The sequence below is a fragment of the Coffea eugenioides genome, chromosome 10 (genome assembly GCF_003713205.1).
Source record: "Coffea eugenioides isolate CCC68of chromosome 10, Ceug_1.0, whole genome shotgun sequence".
Taxonomy (NCBI): domain Eukaryota; kingdom Viridiplantae; phylum Streptophyta; class Magnoliopsida; order Gentianales; family Rubiaceae; genus Coffea; species Coffea eugenioides.
In genome coordinates this window covers 33,535,880-33,541,747 of record NC_040044.1, presented here as the reverse complement: position 1 = coordinate 33,541,747, position 5,868 = coordinate 33,535,880, and the positions used below count along the sequence as shown (strand labels likewise).

General features: G+C 33.9%; 1 long non-coding RNA gene across 3 annotated transcripts; it reads left to right on the top strand.

Annotated features, from left to right (window-relative positions):
• The first annotated feature begins 752 nt into the window (after nt 1-752).
• On the top strand, nt 753-5,243 carry LOC113748788. Of its 3 annotated transcripts, none has more exons than XR_003464468.1 (5): nt 753-993; nt 1,255-1,313; nt 2,445-2,507; nt 3,430-3,527; nt 5,159-5,243. It is a non-coding gene; the product is annotated as an uncharacterized LOC113748788 (long non-coding RNA). The 3 variants fall into 3 exon arrangements; XR_003464469.1 differs by lacking the exon at nt 5,159-5,243 and adding an exon at nt 4,314-4,639 and having other exon boundaries at nt 753-985; XR_003464467.1 differs by lacking the exon at nt 5,159-5,243 and adding an exon at nt 4,314-4,639.
• Nucleotides 5,244-5,868: the final 625 nt, after the last annotated feature.

Here is a 5,868-nt window from a genome sequence, read left to right as displayed (position 1 = left end):
GAGGGGAGGGGGAGAAGAGGGGGAGAGGGAAGGGAAGGAGAGAGGGAGAGAGAGAAAGAAAAAAAAAAAGGGAAGGCCGGCACCGGAATAGGTGGCCTGCCCCGGAATCAGTGGCAGAGGTGGTGGCTGGCGATGAAGGTGTGGTGGATCGAGGTGGGGGAGAAAGAAGAAGAAATGAGGAAGTTTTCTGTGTATTAGATATTTTAAGATGTGTAGGTTAAAAAATTTGGTAAGTTTTTTTGGGTTCCTATAGCTAAAGTTGTTAAAAAACTAGTAGCTAAAAAACTTGGGTAAAAAACTAGGTTCCAAACAAGCCCTAATTATTCTCACATTGCACATTTTGACCGGATGGAGACAAATTGGCACTCATTGAAGCTGTTTAATCCTTTTGAGATGAGATGACAAAGCCTACTATGAAGTTCTAGATTTTCTCTTTTGAATTGCTCTCTCTCACAGTCGTACTGCTCTTCTGAATGCTTTGTGTCTACCTTCCACGGTCGTACATAATTATTATTAACATATATAGTAAATGTGTGAATGCCAATCCCTCCAATTGAACCCAATTGCTGACGTGGCACGCTGTGATTGGCCGATTGATGGTAGTCCTCCGTTGATTGAGCTGATGAATTGAATTGAGGACAAAATCGAGATTTCACGCCTTGATGAATAGGTAGGGTTCTGAGAGTCTTCACTTGCGCCGCTCAATGTGTTTCTTGCTTCTGCTCCGTCTTTCTCCCTTTCTTCTCCGATTCTTTCTCCCTTTCTCCTTTCTTTGTCTTTCACTTCTTCTCTTTCTTCTTTAATTGAACATTAAATAACAGTGCAAGACAAAATAAAGGTCACACGTTGGGCTTCTTCTTACAAGTTAAAGGGTATCTCCAGAGCTTCTCTCCCCTTCCATTTTTCTTTTCTTTGTTCCTTTCTTTAAACATTAAACAACAGTGCAAGACAAATCAGAGGTCATACATTGGTCTTCTTCTTGCAGGTTAAAGGGTATTTTCCTTTCTCTTTCTCTCTTAATTAGCCTAATTTTCATTTTTAATTTTTTTACAACCTTTCTCTATACAGCCTTTATTTTTTCCTTTTATTAAAGTAGTTATTTACGATCTATTTTGTTGCTATCGTTTTCTTTTCTATTGTTTGGATCTGTAGGTTTCCATGGTACTGGTTTCATTTTCTTGCTGAAGTATTTCTATCTATTTTATGCCTAATTTCTTCTTTCTTTTTTGCCATAATTATTTTGTTATTTTGCAGGTTTTTGTCGAAATTTTCTTCGACTACTCACTTTTCATGACTGGTTGCAACCATTATCGGTATCACAAGTTTTATTTTCGGACCTTTATTTTCTCTTTTATTTTTTCTCTGAGATACGTTACAAATGGCTTGTAGATCTACTGGATTTTATTCTGTTCTCCGGAGGTGTCGTCTGCTCTTTTATTTTCTTAAATTTTTTTAGAACTTTAAAAAAAACTCAGTCTCTACGCACTTGGACCCATTTGGAATATTTCCTTTTTCTTTCTTATTCTTGAGCATCTGCTGAGTTGTTACGAGAGAATAGATGTTGAACAAATTAGTTGAGCCGTAGTGTTTTTGCGCTATAAACATTCTTTGATCTAATTTAATCAATTTTGCTTAAGTTTTTGTCGGTGAATTAAATCTGGAGAAAGGAATGAGTAGGAACCTTTTTTTTAACCCCTGGAGTAAGGTAAATTACTCCAAATTTAGTGAATAGTGTCTGGTTATTTCTTGTTTTGAGTCTTTTCCTGCCATTGTTGGGATTTTTTTGGTCTCTTGTTTTTGTATCCATGATGTCTTTATGTTCAATTCTGCTTAATTAGACTGAAACTGCTGTAATGGCTGGACTAATTTTATCAGCGTTGACTTGAAAAAGTTTCTTTTTCAAACTTGGCTGGTTTGGCTACTGAATTTGTATTGGAGCTAGACATATATTTCAAAATTAAGGCTTCAATGTTGTGCTTAGGTAGGTAATCATGTAGGGAAATTTGTAATACGTCGACCACAGTAGTTTTAGGATTCTTAGGCTGAATAATTTTTAGACAGTCAACCCTAAAGTAATTTGAATTCTATCTTTCAACTTGAAAAACTGTTCTCCACAGTTTGTGTTGTTGTAGGCCTAAATACCAATTTATGGATTTCACTATTTACATCTTGGATCTTTAGGGCAGTTATGTATGAGAAGGTTTGTTCTCTGTTTGTTTTGTATCTTTATTACATCATGAAGTGGTGGATCTGTTTTGGTGGTTTTATGTCTACTTAATTGCCAGGTTTCTCGCAGCAACGGCCAACTGAAAATAGTACTTTTCTTGATAGGACTTATCAATATCTATCTTATGAATCTAAGTCGTACAAACTAACCAATTGCTTTCTACCTAGGGGCAGTTTTTGCTTAATACGACTAATATAAATGGTTTTGATGCTTGTAGGTAGTAAAACATTTGCCAAAGAAGAAGTCCCAAATATTAGATTTTTTGTACAGGCTAGAAGCGGTAAGTAAATTGCCATTTTTCTTAGAAATACTAAATTATGCATTTATTCTTAGCTACTTGTTCGTCTTTATGAAATCATTCAACTTTTTGAAATCAATTGAAGGAATAACTGGAAGATGCTATTGATGCTTAGTGTATGTGTTTTGGTGTTTGTGTGTGTGTGTGTGTATTTGAAATTTCTTTGACTTTGTATACCATAAATTTGGTTTTCCATCAGATAACATGTTCTCTAAGATTGCATATTTAACCAATCTAATCATTTCAAGCCAAATGACCAATTTTCTTGTTATGGGAAGTGTATTATATAATTTAGAGATGATATGCAGGCACAAAAGTTATTTGGCAGCAGATGGACTAAAATTGCAAGAGTTTAGGTAGTTAAAAATAGTTGTTAAACACAGAAAATGATCTGTTAATATTTTTCTTACATATTGCAAGAGTAGTCATATTTTGTACTTTGTCCTTTATTATTAGTTTCATCGTTGTATTATTTTTTAAAATTATTTATATATCATTCCAATGTTTTTTAAATCAGTAGAATTCTAGAATCACTGGAACTTGGTTGAGGTAAAAAAGGAGTTAAGTGGTCATCAATGTATCAAAATTCTCATGTTTTTGGTGTTTTTGCTTCTTATTCTCAAATTCAGTGGTGACATTGGCTTTAAAAATTTACATCTCTTTCTTCTTCTTGAATAATGTATTAAATTATGTGAATAATGTATTTTCTGGTTTGACAAGTGCAAATATAGAAGATCATTTGTTCTCTCTTTTTGAGAACCATTGACCATTTTCCAAAATGGTAACTCTATATAATTGGAAAATATTATTGTTTATAATTTTGTTGGTATGGTCATTAAGAAACAAACAGTAAATTAAGGTTTTTATGCCGACGCTCTTATATCTTTTAACATTCTGTTCCCAGGTAAAACCATTTTATGGTTTGCATTGTATTGACATAAAGGGGTATCGAAGACTGCTACTTTTGCTTAATGTTGAATTTTGCATACAAGTTCCGTGAAGGTAAGATGCTCTATCAACTCAGTGTGAAGTCTTGCCGCAAAAGAATTTTTTTTTTATTTTGTATCTGGGTTGGTTTCCCCATATAGGGAGGTTGATAGAACTTTCAAAATTGAATTTGAGGTGAGCAATGGGGTTGGCAATAGTTGGAATTTGACAAACTATTGTTCAGTATAGCATTGATTAGGACCTAGCATTTTGTTCGAATATTATGGATTGGGCTGAAATTTGACTATAGTTTCACTATAGCATTTATTAGGACCTAGCATTTTATTCGAATATTAGCAACCAAAAGAAAATTTTCTTAAAAATGGTTCATTTTGGTATGCATTCCAGATTACATCAGCTCCTTTCTTAAAGTTTGCGTTTCAGATTACATCAGCTTGAAATGTTTAGAGTCGATTCATTGTAAGTTGACAACATAAAATGGTTCACCTCATAAGGCCTTCAATATTAAATCTGCAACATTATACTTTTAAGTGGTATACCCTCATATAATCCACGGGAGTTTCAACTTTCTATTTGACTCGTTGTTTAAACAGTTAACGTCAACTTTGTTAGGGGATTACATTTTTATCTTTTATTAGAAATATGTTTTAATTTGAGTTTTTGAATTTCAAGTCATCACATACCCCTGTTCTTTCTTATAAAATGATGAAAACCAGTTAGATGACTCCAGTGTACTTGTTTTACAATATTGTCACATTTTTCAAATTTTCAAATCGCTCCTAAGATTCTTTTCATTGATCTTGTTTTAAATAATCACTTGTGATATGGTACTTCTAACAGAATTACGGGCTGAATTTCTAGGATGAAGAGTGCGAAAGTTGATTAACTACTTGAGATGACTGCTTTTTCACTTTTCTCCTATACTGTCATGATCAAGACGCAAGATAATATCTTTCCAACCACGATCAGTGTGCATTTGACAGTTTGAATTTCTTTTTTTTTTCTTAATTCTTGCCCCGGTGATGATTAGTAATCATCCAAAATTATTTATGTATAAATATATTTATGGGAACATCAACGATTGTCTAGGGATCAACTGGCCTCTTTACTTATTCGATAATTCCTTTCTCATATTTTTTTTTCTATGATAGCGTTATTGCGTTCAACTGAATTGTGTTTTTCTCCAATTAGGAAGTGTTTGGCTTCAACAATTTATCACAGTATTAGATGACAGCATCCTTAATTTTGTACAATGCAAAGCTATGGTTCCAACCTACCATAGCTGAATTTATGGTTGATTTTGATGCACATACAAAGCTGTGGCTATAAAGCACGTGCTCCGTCTCATACCATTGCATCTTCTCAAACAACTACAGGTCTCTCTAGACATCCACAAATCACACAATCTTTAAGAGTCATGGTCATATGAGTTCTATATCTCTAGATATAGCTATGTTATTGGGAGAGCTCCCGATATTAAGGATTCAACTCTATTGAACATATTACACTACTAATCATCACCACTTTCATGCCTACTAATCATCACTGCTTTTCTGTATTGCACTATTAAATACATTACATTACACATTTTCCAATCTTCTTATTACTTTTCCTCAAATTTTAATTACCAATATACTTATTCAAAACATAATCCTGAATTCATCTTTATTATTTTAATTCATCAGGATTACAATATTTCAAAAATATATCGGACATTAGTGGGCATAATTCCATTCATCCACCGCGCATCGCGCGGTGATCTCCTCCTAGTCCCTAAATAATTGTGGTGGATCTCATTCTTATGTTTTTGTCTCTCACTTGGACCATCTTTTGCATTCTTTGCAATTTTTTTTTTTTAACAAAACCACTCGCATGGAAGAAATAATGAAATGATTTCTTTTAGTTGCTCAAAATCAAATTGGACGAACTTTAGTCTCTCACGAATAAAAATGCTCACTTTCAGTCCTTCATCACTTTTTCGATCAAATTTTGGCCGGAACATGTCATGAACCCATCACATGATCGATTTTGAAGAGCAGATTTCGCAACCTACTTGATGATGATCCAATTTCTCACGTAATCTACTATTTTTCCTAATTATTGCCTACCTAAACCCTAATTTCAAAAAGCTAAATACACGCTATCCATTTCTCTCTTTTACTATCATTTTCCCACGCCATTCTCACTTCCACCACCCCCGACCCCTTCTCATTCCTTCTCTTCTCTCTCTCTTTCATCGTTTTCTTCCTCCCACCTTATTGGTCTTGTAAATAGAGCTATTTCTTTCACTCTCTATTTTTTAAATTCCATGGAAATGAATCTCCACAAGTTTCGAACCTTTGTTGTAACTATGTTCATTCTTCAGGCTATATGGCTGATTTTGGGACTTACTAAT